The sequence below is a fragment of the Schistocerca nitens genome, chromosome 7 (assembly GCF_023898315.1).
Source record: "Schistocerca nitens isolate TAMUIC-IGC-003100 chromosome 7, iqSchNite1.1, whole genome shotgun sequence".
In the NCBI taxonomy this organism is placed as follows: domain Eukaryota; kingdom Metazoa; phylum Arthropoda; class Insecta; order Orthoptera; family Acrididae; genus Schistocerca; species Schistocerca nitens.
This window is the reverse complement of record NC_064620.1, coordinates 614,123,253-614,140,671: the sequence shown is the minus strand read 5'-3', so window position 1 is coordinate 614,140,671 and position 17,419 is coordinate 614,123,253.

The following is a 17,419-nucleotide window of genomic DNA, read 5'->3' as shown; positions in this document are numbered from 1 at the left end:
CAAAAGAAAAATTCGGAGTAGGTATTAAAATCCATGGAGAAGAAATAAAAACTTTGAGATTTGCCGATGACATAGTAATTCTGTCAGAGACAGCAAAGGACTTAGAAGAGCAGTTGAACGGAATGGACAGTGTCTTGAAAGGAGGATATAACATGAACACCAACAAAAGCAAAACGAGGATAATGGAATGTAGTTGAATTAAACCGGGTGATGCTGAGGGAATTAGATTAGGAAATGAGACGCTTAAAGTAGTAAATACGTTTTGCTATTTGGGAAGCAAAATAACTGATGATGGTCGAAGTAGAGAGGATATAAAATGTAGACTGGCAATGGCAAGGAAAGCGTTTCTGAAGAAGAGAAATTTGTTAACATCGAGTATAGATTTAAGTGTCAGAAAGTCGTTTCTGGAAGTAATGGTATGGAGTGCAGCCATGTATGGAAGTGAAACGTGGACGATAAATAGCTTAGACAAGAAGAGAATAGAAGCTTTCGAAATGTGGTGCTACAGAAGAATGCTGAAGATTAGATGGGTAGATCACATAACTAATGAGGAGGTATTGAATAGAATTGGGGAGATGAGGAGTTTGTGGCACAACTTGACTAGAAGAAGGGATCAGTTGGTAGGACATGTTCTGAGGCATCAAGGGATCACCAATTTAGTATTGGAGGGCAGCATGGAGGGTAAAAATCATAGAGGGAGACCAAGAAATGAATACACTAAGCAAATTCAAAAGGATGTAGGCTGCAGTAGGTACTGGTAGATGAAGAAGCTTGCACAGGATAGAGTAGCATGGAGAGCTGCATCAAACCAGTCTCAGGACTGAAGACCACAACAACAACAACTTGTAACTTACACCTTATCATCAGCCACCTAGACTCTGTACACTGCCTGGCTGTGGCAAGTCCAGCAGATTACTGATAGAGATTCTGCACATGTTGCATTATGCCCTAGCAATCTAACAGGCTGTATGTAAATAATCATCCTTACAGTTACTGAGAAACCCTGATACATCAGATGGTTCCAGTGGCCTGAACAAAGCAACCTTCAGATTATGAGGTACTTATCATCTATATCCCAATCTCTTTCACATGTACAAGTAGAACAACAACTTTATCACCCACTGCACTGTGATGTTACCGCTTGCTGCATTTGTGATGTTGTGCTGTGCGCAGGTCAGATAACCTGAAATACACTGGAGATGACTCCAGCACTCCTGACACCAGTTGTAGTAGACCAAGAGTTCCGGTTAGTTTGTGTGCCAGAATGGATAGTGGTGAGGGGTCGAGGTGAGGATGCTGTCTAGTTAAGTCTTCCTCGAAGTAGTACTAACAAAACATGTTCTTCAGTTTGGCTCATGTCTCTACATATCAATGCTGCAGTGCACTGGTCATGCACTGTCTTGGCACGTGATCGGTCACTGTGTGTAGTGTGCTGACAGTGGCTGCCTGATCTGCAGCTACAATGTGCATCTGACACAAATGCCTAGCTCAGCAACACACAACCCAGCACAGCAGGCCATGCAACAAACTGGCAGCATCAACAGCACTATGTGGCTGGAATGTTTGCAAGGGAAGTCATCCTCTGGGGGAGAAGTTCCATCTCAACAATCGGCAGCGAGAGGTGCCACAGCATCCATACCAGTGGAGACATTGGGTATTTTCAGTGCACTGAACTCAAACCTCTATCTCCTTAGGCTAGAGGTTGCTGCTGCTGGTGCAGGAAAGAAGGACCCACTCAGTGGTACAGTACTAAGTCCCAGGACAGGGGTCAGTACGAGGAGATGATCCCATCATGGTGAAAGCCTGAAATGGCAGCAGCTGCTGGCTAGTCTACATCTCCTTGTGCCTAGCATGGCTCTGTTAGCCAACAGGCATTGTTGGACTTCTGATCCCTTATTGGAATTGGCAAGTTTATATACAAGTCAGAAATTCAGTTGCTGTGATGTACTGCTTCGGGCCACATACATGGCAACTATTTCATGAACTGAAGCTGTAGTACTTGTCTGGTCAGCCTGCTGAGGCAATGCAGTGCCCAGCCTGGTCCATCCCACAATGAATAAAGGTCCTTGTTGCTGCAAGCTGCATGCCAACATACTGTGCCTGCTGCATGCCTTTGGCTTCTGCAGTGCATTACCATTAGGCTTCCACATAGTCACCAAAAAACTGCTGACATGAAGGCACTGTGTTAGCCAATTTTGCCTACTTTAAGGTTCCTGTTGCCTTGTATGATTATTTTATGAATAAGTTAATGTAACTGAAATAACTAAAGTATTTATTTAGCAAAGTGAGAAGTTAAAATACTGTACAAAGTTGATATCAGTGCAACAAACACATTGAAATTCTTACACTCATTTCTCAGCATATTTATTATTAATTGCATTTTTCCCTAGCAATAAAAACTTGTATTAGTTGCAATGTGATTTACACAAAATGAACGAAAGAATATAAATAATTTTCACCTAAACTTTACTCAACTTCATGGAAGATACAAACCCAGAACCTTCTCTTCCATGGACAGTGCTCCTAAAGCTGTGAGGACAAGTTGTGATATGTGCCAGCAAGAATCACTAGACAAGAGCATTGCCTATAAAAGATGGGGTTCTATGTTTGAGTCCAGATCCAACACAGAGTTTTAATTTTCCAGGAAATTTCATAGCAACACACACAATGCTACAGGCTGAAGATTCATTTGAGAAACAATCCCCTACTCTGTGGCTTACCCATTTCTCTTCAGTGTACTTTCTTCCAACAGTGCTAATCTTACAAGGGATGCAGAAGAATTTCTGTGAAGTCTGGATTATAAGAGAGAGGTGCTGGCAGAAATGAAGCGGTAATGGTGGGTTATGAATTGTGCTTGGGTAGGTCAGTCAGTAAGAGCATCAGCTACTGAATTCAGAGTTCTGCATTCCGATGCTGTTCTAGTGCAGAGTTTTGATTTGCTAGTTTAATTAACCACACAATTTTTGATTTCAATGACGTCATCAACAACAAAGCTAAATGTTTTGTGATCAGGGCTGGAGTAATGCCCAAGCAACACAAAAGGTCACTCGGTTCATCAAAATGATGTGGGCACCAGAGGCATTCCTAGTGAAAAATTTGTACACATGGTGTATCACAATTAACAGCAAAACAAGCAATTTTCACAGTTACTAGATTTAGTGTAAATGAAAAATATGATGCATTTATTTCAACAATTAAGTACCATTTTAATGTAGCATTTCCCAAAGTAAATAGACAAAAAAGGCAGCAAGATCAAAAACCAGTGAAATACTAGAACAACTAAGAAAGCTTCAGGATGTGATAAGGATGGGTGAATCTGAAAACTATAAAATGTTAAAAAAGAAGTATAGAAAAACAATAAGAGAAGCCAAAGCAAGAGCAATTGACACCACCATAACGAACTCAAAGAACAAGGCAAAGGCAACTTGGAACGCAATCAATGCTGAAAGAAAGGAAAAAGATGGGTCAAACACAGAAGAAGGTATTAGATCAATTAAAATAGACAACACAGTTGTCACAGATGGTATGGATATAGCAAACATACTGAATAATAACTATATCAGTGTAGTAGAAAACTTAAAATTGGAAAGAAATAGTCAAAAACAGATGGGCATTAAGGTACCAAAAAGATCATGCAGTACTATGTTCTTAAGACCAGTCATGGAAGATGAATTGCGGAAAACTATACAGAAACTGAAGTCCAAGAAATCAGCTGGTGGTGATGAAATATCAAATCATGTAATAAAGCTGATAAGTGAGGAGATAATAACACCACTGCTGAACATAGCAAACTGTTCTTTCAGAGATGCAGTTTTCCAGAAGAACTGAAGATAACGAAGGTAATGCCAGTGTACAAGAAAGGGTATAAAGATGATCCCAACAACTACAGACCAGTTTCACTGATATCAGGTTTCTCAAAAATCCCAGAAATGCTTATGTATACCGATTAGCTAACTATTTGGACAAACATAACATTCTCATACATTCACAACATGGTTTCAGAAAGGGTAAATCTACAGAATCAGCAATTGCCAGTCTAACAGAATACATTTTACAGTCCTTAGATGAGAAAAAGGTTGTCTCTGCAATGTTTCTGGATCTCTCAAAGGCATTTGACACCATTGGCCATGAAATGCTGATACAAAAATTAACCAACTATGGCATTCGAGGGCAACCAGGTGAATGGATAAAATCATACTTGTGCAACCGCAAGCAGTATGTATCATTAGGAAACTCATACCAATCAGAAACCAAATCCATCAAATATGGAGTGCCGCAGGGTTCGGTAATGGGGCCAATGTTATTTAATGTGTTTGTTAATGATATAGGTGTTGAGGAGGAAGAAAAGAAAAATATTATATGCTGATAACATGACAATACTAAATAGTGACCAAAATATAGAACACTTGAGAGAAGAGCATACATATCTGCAAATATCACAGCTCAATGGCTGTTGGAAAATGAACTCGTTATAAATCTAAAAAAAACTATGTATGCAGTGTTTAAAAACAAGGAAAAGGCTGTAGACATGGATTTAGAGGTTGATGGAACAAGGCTGGAAGAAGTAGAATCGGCTAGATTCTTAGGTATTCTTGTAGACAATGAACTGGGGGGGGGGGGGGGGAAGCAACAACAACATATTAATAATGTCTGTAAGAAACTGAGCTCCGTCATATTCCTAATGATGCAGCTATCACAGTATTCAGACAATAACCTTCTGTGTACAGTGTATCATGGACTTTTTGAACCATTCTTACAGCGTGGAGTGACTGTGTGGGGAAACTCAAACAAACAAGAGACAAAACGAGTGTTCACATTACAAAAAAATTAGCAATTAGGACCATTTTAAGAAGAAAGACCTCTGAAACGTGCAGAAACTGTTTCAAGAATTTAGGTATCTTAACTTTTTCATCATTGTATATATACAAAACAGTAATGTTCATCACAAAAGGTAGTGAGGACTGGATTACAAATGCTAGTGTACACACCCACAATACAAGAAGGAAGAATGAAGTATGGAGCATACCCCACTGACTGGCAATGCTAGAAAAAGGACCCCAGTACTCTGGTTTCAGACTACTAAGAAGTCTGCCTAAAAACCTGCAAGATAGTGTACTTCACAATTACTTTCCAAAGAAACTAAAAGACTATCTCATTGAAAAAGAGTTTTACAGTGTTGCAGAATACTTATGCCATTAAATTTGTATATATTGTTATTCATTAGCAATGATGTAAAAATGTAAGCTAAAGGTGTAGAAAAATGAATGTTAATACTCTGACATGTCCTATATTACACATACATTTACTGTACACAATGTAATCTTACAGGATCAAATAAAATTCAATTAAATTAAATTCAAGGTTTATTTTTAAAGATCTAACCAAAGCACATGGAATGGCAACTATTGTGTTACGGAAGGAGGGAAAGGGGTGGGGCACAAACTAATGTGTTGCTTGTGTGGAAAAATGTTCCAAATTGACCCTGTTTAAGCTCGTTTGTTTTCTCAAACAGAAATGGAATTCATAGTCCTGAACTCACTTTAGTCATGATAATGGCACTTGCTAAATCCATTTTCAAACTTGGGTAATAGTCTCTGCAGTATGCTGTATGAGTAGGCCTGCCCCAGTCTTGTCATGAAACTAACATTATTTCTCGCTGGAGCTATTCACTGCTAAGCATAACTTATAATTTTTTTGCCAAGTCCCTTGGGAGATTAACTCTGAAAAGTTTACAAATACTGAAGAACTTAAGAATACTGATGATTCTATAATTGTGAATGCAGCTGAGTTGCCACCCGAATCACTATGATACTCTGATTTGCTGCTTGCATTTATGCTAAAATACCCATCAACTGTCGTTTTCCCTCACAGCCTTCTGCCTACGGGCTGTCCCATCTCCCTGATGTCCAATGTCCCAAGTCTACATCAGAACACGTTACCAATACAATACAAATTACTCAAATGAAGTATCTTTTGACCAGAGTAATTGTGGCACAGCATTCACTTCATGAAAACAAGAAATGCAAGACTAATTGATAGATTTTGTGTTAATTGGCAGATGAGATTAACTGTTTTTTTAAAGTTACTCATAACAATGCAAATTTATAATAGAAACGGAAACATATGTAAATTGTTTGATAACTATGTATGTGTAATGTTTCCCTTACAGGAAATATTTCCTCTGTCTTTTTGAGCATTCAGAGTAGTGTTATCTCTCACCGTTCTCTCTCCTTTTACAAATTTAATTCTAATCTTATTGTTTATCAATTTTTCTAAATGAATGTATCTGTATTCTAACTTTCCTTTCTAAAGTGTATCATGATACTATAGTGCTTCAAGCTTGACATACTGTAGTGTGTCAATATGTTTCTTCCTACTACTTGATTACAAACAATTAATTGCGTAATTACAATACTTGATGCTTTTTGTGCCAGTCTGGTTTACAGTATTGGTATTCTAAGTAGAATTGCTAGATTTTTACTACCTACTATCCAATGATAACTTGATTTTTGAAATTTGGTACTTACCCTTTTTTATGTTATCAATTTTACAACTACTAGTGCACTTTCCCGTCTTTCATGCAAATATCTTTCAACACAGTTTTTGTACCAAGAAGTCATTATCACCAGTAATTTTGATTCTGCATTCTTTATAAGCTGGTGAACTTGTTTATTATTTAGAATGTTGGTAACCTTTCTTTAAAATTCTGCCATTGTGTCAGGATGCAAGATGCAAGCAATTATCCATATTCAGTTACTATTATCCATCAGATTGTCCACTACATTGCTTCTATTGTCATTGCAGATGTCCTCAGGATGCAGTTTTTCTGCAGATGTGGTCATAAACTCCAGACACACATACTCTCTTCCTCCATGTCAAAATATTCACCAGCATTCATGCCCATGACAGAACATGCCCTACAAACTGCCCAATTCAATTCCCACCCATGCAGTGACTCTGTCCAACACCTCTTTTCATGGGGTGCAACAAATCAAAACTGACAATTGATAAATAATAGCAAAATGAAAAACAAAAGCACTAGGGCTTACTAATGTATGAGCCAACCTATTAATAATGTGTTGTATTTTGTTTGTTCTGTGCTGTAAATGAGACTGATATACCCTCATCATAGTCTCATATACAGTACTGTGAATCAGAGTGATATACACTCATCATATTCTTGTATACGTGGTAAAGATATCTATTGACATGCTTTATTGAAAAGTTTACACTGTTATTGGTTTGGTTATTGATTTTGATGCCCTTTTCTTACGTGGTAATGAAAAATTCTTGATGGAATACTTATATTACTAAACTGTTGTCCTGGAACCAGCACCACTTGCAGGTTACATATCTAATGGTTTCCAGCACAACAAAAATTTAATTTTCAAAATTTCACATAATTATTGGCAGAATTTAAAAATTTAAAATGTATTCATAATCTATTCATTAAGAGGTATAATTTCATGTGAAAAATGTACCACACTGAGACAAATATTTCAGCCAGAAACAGTGTGTTTGTCTAGAGGCAAGGCAACGTAACTGACAGCACATAGAACCTGGACTACAATCACCCAGTGTTTGAGAACAAGAACACTTAGAGACTTCTAACAAACTTTACTCTTAATTTCAGACTTTCAAAAAACTTTTTCTCACTGACCACCCCCTCCCCCCTTCCCCCACAAAATGATGAGAGGAAAAGGTTTATTGCTTACTACATTTTTGCTTTTAATGTAATAAAACTTCACCATCAGACATGATGTTTTAATTTATTACTTCTTTACCACCTATTCTATTCACAGCACAGCTTTCAGACTGTATCCATATAGACTACTGAATTCACCCTGTAAAATTATATCATTGTATGACACACAATTCTAGAGATATGACAACATTAACATTGAGATGTGTGAAAAACTGGCTTTTACTTAAGATAGAGCACAAATCACCTAGAGTATATTCAGCCAATATTTCATAACAGGAGCACTTAGTGACTTTTAACAAATTTAAGGATAATTTCCAACCTTTCCTAACTTTTTCTCACATATATGCTAAAGGTCAGATACTTAACACATTAACAAATGGTGTATCTCCATAGGATCTTGTTCAGAAAAAGTCATTCTGTAAATTGTAGTTTAGCTACCAACCACAAAGATAGCAGCACAAGTTTTTACAGTCAATAGATCCATCTATCCATCTGTTAGCAGACAGCACAAGTGGTGGATTTGGAAGTTACACCACTAGAGATGTTAACAGTTTTGTTGATATACTGAGTACAATTGTTGGTGTTTTTTGTTCAAAACACAGAATTTTATTTGTTTATACGGTTAGTTCAAGTCTAGTGTGGTCTACCATGGACTCCAGTGATGAAGAGAGTGTTGGTGAGCCAAGTATTTTGACAGGTAATGGATCCAAAGATGAACATTTACATCAGATCTAGTGCTGCAGGTAAGATTTATTTATTTCTTTTATTTTTTATTAATTACTCTTAACTATTGTAAGTTTAATGTGTTTACAAGCTTTCATTGCATAGAAGGTTTGTATATTAGGTATTAAATATGAGCCAAAACATGTTATATGGTCAGAAATACAGCCAAGCATGTGTGTAGCTTAGGTTGTACACCTGGGCATCTATGATGCCATAACAGCAACTAAACGTAAACAAAAAAAGAACAATAAAACCTATAGGCCTATTGTGAGTGGTTGTGGCAGAGAGGCTGGTGGAGGGGGCTGGTTTGGGGGGAGGGCACCGATAGGAATGAACTACATGAGTGGGGGGACAGGAGGCTGACATTTTCGGGTCATAAATTATAGTAACTAAGAATAGGCCAAAAACATTCGAACACCTCGGTAAACATAAATGCAGGTTCACTGCTCAGCTGCCATTGTGGATCATAAATTATGTTAACTGAAATGACAGCTATGTGCAATTAATTAGATCCTGTATCAGCAAAACTAAGAACCCAAGTGAATGGTTTGTTCACATAAGGACCATTAAGGTATGCTAGGGCAAGTGGCCTGCTTGTTTAAATAAGAAGAACAATGAACCCAATGTCCCAGCACGTCCTTCACTCATACTTACCAAAATTCTTGCAATGTATTCCTGAACAACCTTAGAAGGTTTCCTGGTGGAATTCTGGTTCATCATATATACACTTCTCTGTGAGATACATTTTAAGTGTTTTTTTTAAAATTTTAATTGCATCTATTTTGTTAATTAAGTATGGTAGCTTGTTAAAATTTTTGTTTGCTTGCTTGTTCTGGTACACTCACTGTTAGTTTGAGATTTCACTGTGTTGTGCAATTATATTCCTTTCCTCTTGTTGCATGATCATATATGTCTTTGTTAAGGAGTTGTTTATTAGTATCTCTCAGTATATACTGTGATACATATAGTAACAACAGTGTCATAATATTATGCTGTACAAAAGCCTGCCTACAAGACTGTGTGGGTAGTATTTTTGCTATACATCTGTGTTGTGCTGAAGCAACCTTTCAGTGAATTGCCCACCCATAATCTTAAAGGGAGCTGTCTGATGCGATATTTTAAAGCTACTTGACCAGAGATTCGTCTGCTGAAGGGTTACCTACTGGGCTTGGGAAGGAAGAGAGTGGTCTAGCCCATGGTTGTGATGTAGTGGCGAGGGCGAGGGAGTGGGGGATAGGGGTTGGTGCTCTCAGCATTGCTCTCACAAACAGAAGGGAGCATTTTCCATGGATCTGAACCATTGCCACATCCCATGATGAACTAGGTTGAAAACTGCTGCCCCATTAGGCACGACGGTAGTGAAAGAAAGGATCCATTGGTTTCCTTACCTCAAAATGCCCCTTTCCTCCTTCCCTCTCTTCCTCCCAGACATGTACTGAGGTCACCAAACCACAGTGCCCTTTCTGGAACAAAGGATCCATTGTTCTAGTATGCTGAGGTCACTGGACCCCATCCACCAAACATGTGGTGACCCCCCTGGGCCAATAGTTATCAAGTTCCCCCTCATCTCCCTTTTTTTTACTATCCAAATAGTCTGAGTTCCATTTGAGGTCTGTACCATGAAAGGATAACCACGAAACATGATAATCATGAAACAGGAGCAGACGTTGCTGATAACAAGAAGAGTAAATAATTGCCATTTGTTATCAGAACTGTTAAAAATTATTATTATATTGTACATATGTGCCAGACTTACCTATTGTTTTTGTCCCAATAGAGCAATGTGTCTCTGATGCAGTACTAGTGGAAATGCTGGAGCAGAACATGCAGGTTTCAAAAAACTACTGTGTGCCCCACCACAATAACCCACAGGAGGACTTCTGTGTTTATTGGACCATTTTGTACTATCACAGCCACAGCAACAGCCACTGGAACTACATCATTTAAGTGGTTTCACGACACTGCTATTCATCAATACCTACAATCTGACTGCTAGAGCAGGTCTAAATGTGTGACTGTAGGCTTGGAGCCTTGAAGTGACTATGATGTATTAACTGAAGTGGAGGTTGTCTAATAGCTTGGTACTAGAGATGGTATATGTGGTATGAGACTATCTATGTGGTATGATGGAATACATTGAGAGGAAGATGGTTACCTAGTATGACCTGTCACTTTCTCCTATTTATGTCATAATGTTTGAAAGGAAGCCGCCATAGTCGATGTGGATGAAGAAGCAATGTAGGAAATAGACGACATTGGACAAATGGCTGCTGAAGACACCAGGTAAAGCTGATTCTTCCCAGGCTCCCAATACATGGAAACGGACCAACTTGAATAAATGGATAGTGAAAAATACCAAACCCACTCTGTCAACTGATATATCTTTTTTAGGGATAAATGTAAAAGTGGTTATGGTAGGGTGACACGTCCATCAAGTGTTCAACAATCCAAACTCACTTTCAAATTAATTCAGCAGAACTTTCAAAGTCTTGGCAATAAGCACAACGAGTTGGATGCCATTGCAGCAATTGATAACCCTGATGTTTTAGTTATAAGTGAATACTGGTACACAGATGAGCTTATTAGTGTATGTAAGCCACTTTCCATGATCTTTTGCTCTGCCTTCAGTAGAAAAGATAAACGTGGTGGTGGGGTAGCTATCTTTGCAGCGAGTGGTAGTAATTATAGTGTAATAGATGTAAGTGCTTTCAGCATTGAGGGTGTAATAGAACTAGCAGCAGTTAATTATAAGTGGGGGAAAGAGAAATTAATTATTATAGGCCTGTACAGACCTCCATCTGGTTGCCTAGATAGTTTCTTTGATGTTCTTAATGACCTGCTTGTTGACATTGACAGTAAACACTGCAATAAAAATGGCTGGGTTAACATAATACTAACTGGAGATATAAACATTGACTTGCTGCCCAATGACTCTGTATCTAAAAAACTAATGCTAATATTAGCTCAATTTAGCTTAACATTTCTGATAAACGAGCCCACTAGAGAGGTCAATAGTGTAAAATCACGCATTGGCAACATTATGACTAACATGTCCCACTTTACATGCAGTGCATCAGTTCTGAAGCTTGTCATTTCTGACCACCACACAGTACAGGTATTCATAGAAGCTGAAAATCTTCATGTAAATAGAAAAGAGAAACAATATGTGACAAAAAGAATCACCAATGATGACAATGTTAAAGATTTCAACAGTTTGCTGAAAAGCTTACAATGGGGTGAAAAAAACAGCATTACTTTCAGTGATTTTTTATCAGATTTTTATTATTGCTTCAATGTCTCATGTCCAAAAACGACCTTTACAGAAAATGACTGCAAAAAGATACAAAAAAAAAAAAAAATAACTGGATAAATCATGGAGTGAAAACAGCAAGAGAGAAACTTATACTTTTCGAATATGCAATGATAAATAATAACAATAATAATAGACTAAAGTTGAAATTTAAGAACTATCAGGATTACTATAAAGATCTTCTGCTAGAAACTAAAAGTAAATATGTAGCCACAATGTTAAGAAAGAAAGGGTTATAAATACAAAATCAAATGGGGGTAATGCAGGAGTAGGTTTAATAATGAATAAAAAAATAGGAGTGCGAGTTAGCTACTACAAACAGCATAGTGAACACATTATTGTGGCCAAGATAGACACAAAGCCCATGCCTACTACAGTAGTACAAGTTTATATGCCAACTAGCTCTGCAGATGATGAAGAAATAGATGAAATGTATGACGAGATAAAAGAAATTATTCAGGTAGTGAAGGGAGATGAAAATTTAATAGTCATGGGTGACTGGAATTTGTTAGTAGGAAAAGGGAGTGAAGGAAACATAGTAGGTGAATATGGATTGGGGGGAAGAAATGAAAGAGGAAGCCGCCTTGTAGAATTTTGCACAGAGCATGACTTAATCATAGCTAACACTTGGTTCAAGAATCATAAAAGAAGGTTGTATACCTGGAAGAATCTTGGAGATACTAAAAGGTATCAGATATATTATATAATGGTAAGACAGAGATTTAGGAACCAGGTTTTAAATTGTAAGTCATTTCCAGGGGCAGATGTGGACTCTGACCACAATCTATTGGTTATGAACTGTAGATTAAAACCGAAGAAACTGCAAAATGGTGGGAATTTAAGGAGATGGGACATGGATAAACTGACTAAACCAGAGCTTGTACAGAGTTTTAGGGAGAGCATAAGGGACAATTGACAAGAATGGGGGAAAGAAATACAGTAGAAGAAGAATGGGTAGCTCTGAGCGATGAAGTAGTGACGGCAGCAGACGATCAAGTAGGTAAAAAGACGAGGGCTAGTAGAAATCCTTGGGTAACAGAAGAAATATTGAATTTAATTGATGAAAGGAGAAAATATAAAAATGCAGTAAATGAAGCAGGCAAAAAGGAATACAAATGTCTCAAAAATGAGATTGATAGGAAGTGCAAAATGGCTAAGCAGGGATGGCTAGAGGACAAATGTAAGTATGTAGAGGCTTGTCTCACTAGGGGTAAGATAGATACTGCCTACAGGAAAATTAAAGAGACCTTTGGAGAGAAGAGAACCTCATGTATGAATATCAAGAGCTCAGATGGAAACCCAGTTCTAAGCAAAGAAGGGAAAACAGAAAGGTGGAAGGAGTATATAGAGGGTTTATACAAGGGCGACGTGCTTGAGGACAATATTATGGAAATGGAAGAGGATGTACATGAAGACGAAATGTGAGATAAGATACTGCGTGAAGAGTTTGACAGAGCACTGAAAGAGCTGAGTCGAAACAAGGCCCCGGGAGTAGACAACATTCCATTAGAACTACTGATGGCCTTGGGAGAGCCAGTCATGACAAAACTCTAACATCTGGTTAGCAAGATGTATGAGACAGGCGAAATACCCTCAGACTTCAAGAAGAATATAATAATTCCAATCCCAAAGAAAGCAGGTGTTGACAGATGTGAAAATTACCGAACTATCAGTTTAATAAGTCACAGCTGCAAAATACTAACACCAATTCTTTACAGACGAATGGAAAAACTGGTAGAAGCCAACCTCGGGGAAGATCAGTTTGGATTCCATAGAAATGTTGGAACACGTGAGGCAATACTAACCTTACGACTTATCTTAGAAGAAAGATTAAGAAAAGGCAAACCTACGTTTCTAGCATTTGTAGACTTAGAGAAAGCTTTTGACAATGTTAACTGGAATACTCTCTTTCAAATTCTGAAGGTGGCAGGGGTAAAATACAGGGAGCAAAAGGCTATTTACAATTTGTACAGAAACCAGATGGCAGTTATAAGAGTCGAGGGGCATGAAAGGGAAGCAGTGGTTGGGAAAGTAGTGAGACAGGGTTGTAGCCTCTCCCAGGTGTTATTCAATCTGTATATTGAGCAAGCAGTAAAGGAAACAAAAGAAAAATTCGGAGTAGGTATTAAAATTCATGGAGAAGAAGTAAAAACTTTGAGGTTCGCTGATGACATTGTAATTCTGTCAGAGACAGCAAAGGACTTGGAAGAGCAGTTGAACGGAATGGACAGTGTCTTGAAAGGAGGATATAAGATGAACATCAACAAAAGCAAAACGAGGATAATGGAATGTAGTGAAATTAAATCTGGTGATGCTGAGGGAATTAGATTAGGAAATGAGACACTTAAAGTAGTAAAGGAGTTTTGCTATTTAGGGAGTAAAATAACTGATGATGGTCGAAGTAGAGAGGATATAAAATGTAGACTGGCAATGGCAAGGAAATTGTTTCTGAAGAAGAGAAATTTGCTAATGTCAAGTATAGATTTAAGTGTCAGGAAGTCGTTTCTGAAAGTATTTGTATGGAGTGTAGCCATGTATGGAAGTGAAACATGGATGATAACTAGTTTGGACAAGAAGAGAATAGAAGCTTTCGAAATGTGGTGCTACAGAAGAATGCTGAAGATAAGGTGGGTAGATCACGTAACTAATGATGAGGTATTGAATAGCGTTGGGGAGAAGAGAAGTTTGTGGCACAACTTGACTAGAAGAAGGGATCAGTTGGTAGGACATGTTTTGAGGCATCAAGGGATCACAAATTTAGCATTGGAGGGCAGTGTGGAGGGTAAAAATCGTAGAGGGAGACCAAGAGATGAATACACGAAGCAGATTCAGAAGGATGTAGGTTGCAGTAGGTACTGGGAGATGAAGAAGCTTGCTCAGGATAGAGCAGCATGGAGAGCTGCATCAAACCAGTCTCAGGACTGAAGACCACAACAACAACAACAACAACATGTTAAGAAACTCTACTAACACAGGTTTAGCTGTTTGGAAATTAATAAATAGCTTTAGGGATTGTAAGGACAGATCAACAAGTGATTTTACTAAAAACCATAAAGGGCATATCATGAAATGTCAATGTCAGATTGCAAATGTTTTTAATGAGTACTTTTCTTTTGTTGGAAAATCTGTCAATGACCATTTTAAGAATCTTCAACATAGATATAGGGGCATTCCAATCAAACAAAGCATATACTTGGCCCCAACCAATAATAAGGAAGTCAAAAACATAGTAATGTCATTAAAAAATACAAAATCAACTGGCTATGATGGATTGTCTATCAGTATACTGAAAAGATGCATAGACAACATATCTGATGCCATGGCCACAGCAGTAAATGATGTAATTGCTTCAGGTTGTTTCCCAGATAGTCTAAAGACAGCACAAGTAACCCCGATTTACAAGAAAGGTGATAAATCTAAAATTGAAAACTACCGCCCCATCTCAATCTTACCTGCATTTTCTAAGGTAGTTGAGAAAGTTATTTATATTAGACTAATGACATTCCTGAGTAAACACAATTTAATATTTGAAAATCAGAATGGCTTTATGAGAAACAAGTCAACATCAGTAGCAGCAGCACAATTAATAGACAAAATAATAACGGCCATAGAGAACAAGGAGTATGTAACTGGAGTGTTCCTTGATCAAGAAAAAGCTTTTGATTGTGTCAACATCACCATATTACTTGACAAGCTGTGGAACCTGGGTATCAGAGGAACTGGCTATGAGCTAATAAAATCGTATATGAGCAATAGAAAACAATTTGTCTTACTTAAAACAAACAGTGGGTCTTACAAATCTAAAATTACTGATATCAAATATGGAGTGCCTCAAGGTTCTGTCTTGGGACCCCTTCTTTTCTTGATTTATGTTAATGATATGCAGTATTGTTCTCCTAACTGTACAAAAATATTGTATGCAGATGACACATCAATAGTGTGTAAACACAAAGACTATGAGAGTCTGGAGGTACTGAGCAACAATGTAACTAATGAAATAGTCAAGTATTTTATTGAAAGCCATCTAAATGTAAGTGCTTCAAAGACTGCAATGATGGAATTTAACACAAGGAAACAAATAGAATTTGAGATGAAATTATCCATAGGAAATGACATTGTAAAAAGGGAAAAATGGACAAAGTTCTTGGGAAATACAATCCAGGACAGCCTCAAATGGGACATGCATATTGATTCCTTAGCATGTAAGCTGTCAAAGAATGTGTTTGCTATAAATATTGTAAGGACATGTGTGTACTAAAAACTGCTTATCATGCCCTATTCTCATCAAACTTAAACTATGCTGTAGAAATATGGGGTGCAACAACTCAAGCCAACCTAAGTACATTATTAATACTACAGAAAAAAGTTATCAGAATTATTTGTGGTGCCAAACCTCGAGAATCATGTCGGAATCTGTTCCCAAAATTATGTGTGCTTACCATTATAGGTGTATACATATTGAAAGTTATATTGCTTGTGAAAACAATAAATCCAAATATCAACTGTGACCTGCACCAGTACGATACAAGGCAATAGTTCAGATACCATGTAAATAGCCACAGAACAGCTTTATACAAAAAAAAATGCACTTCATGCTGGGCTGAAGCTAGCCAATGCCCTAACAAAAAGTCTCACAACCCTTCCTACTAACAAATTAAAAGATCAGCTAAAAAGAATTCTAATTGAAAACCCTTTTCATTCCCTAGACGAATATTATATCTGTATGAAAAGTGCTTCATAAGTATGTCAAGCTCATAGTTTTAAGTAACCTACAACTAATATAATGTTGATAAAAACAGTATTTGTAATATTGTGATTGTATGCTACCAAATGTAAAATCCATCAAAATGTAAAATTTATTAATACAAACAAATCTTTAGTTTGTAATTTATAAACCGATGTATTCAGAAGAATAATCTGTATGATGTCCTGAAACTGTATTATTTCTAGGGATTGTATTTGATTATTCAAAGTTGAATAAATATTATTATGATTATTAACTTCAGGAGACACATGCATATAAATTAAATATTCAGGTGTCATCAACTTGCTGTACATTAGAGATCGCCACTAACAGGTTACATCATTGGTGTCTGGATATCAAAGCTGTATACTATGCCTTTGTAGACTATTTATGCAATAGTAGCATATATATGAGGTGATTATAACAATGTATCAATACCTGTATACCTCCTACAAAGTCTACAACAGTTGACCCCATAAGCAGAGAATCTGTAGAAGGGGAATATACAGACTGAATACACATGTATGATGCTACTCCTATAGAGTTGAACATGATTCTGACTGAATTTAATGCCTACGATGAACAATTATTAGCAAAACATTTTAGAACTGAATGAGATATGATGTAATTGGATATATAAAAAATCTACTCATCAAGTTACGGCAGCAGAACACACATACAAAAAAACGTTTTACTTAAGCAAACTTTTGGAGCCAGTAGCTTCTTCTTCTGGCAGAAGCATTGAAGTGGAAAGAAGAGAGCTGAAGGGAAAGGAAACAGGGAGGTTTAGGAAAAGTAATAGAGTTTGGAAAAGTCACCCAGAACCCCAGGTCAGGGGAGAATGACCGGACAGCATGGGAACTGTTGACAAATCATCAAATCCCATTTTAGAAACAAATCATTTATTAAGCATCACAAAGTACAACAATATGATATG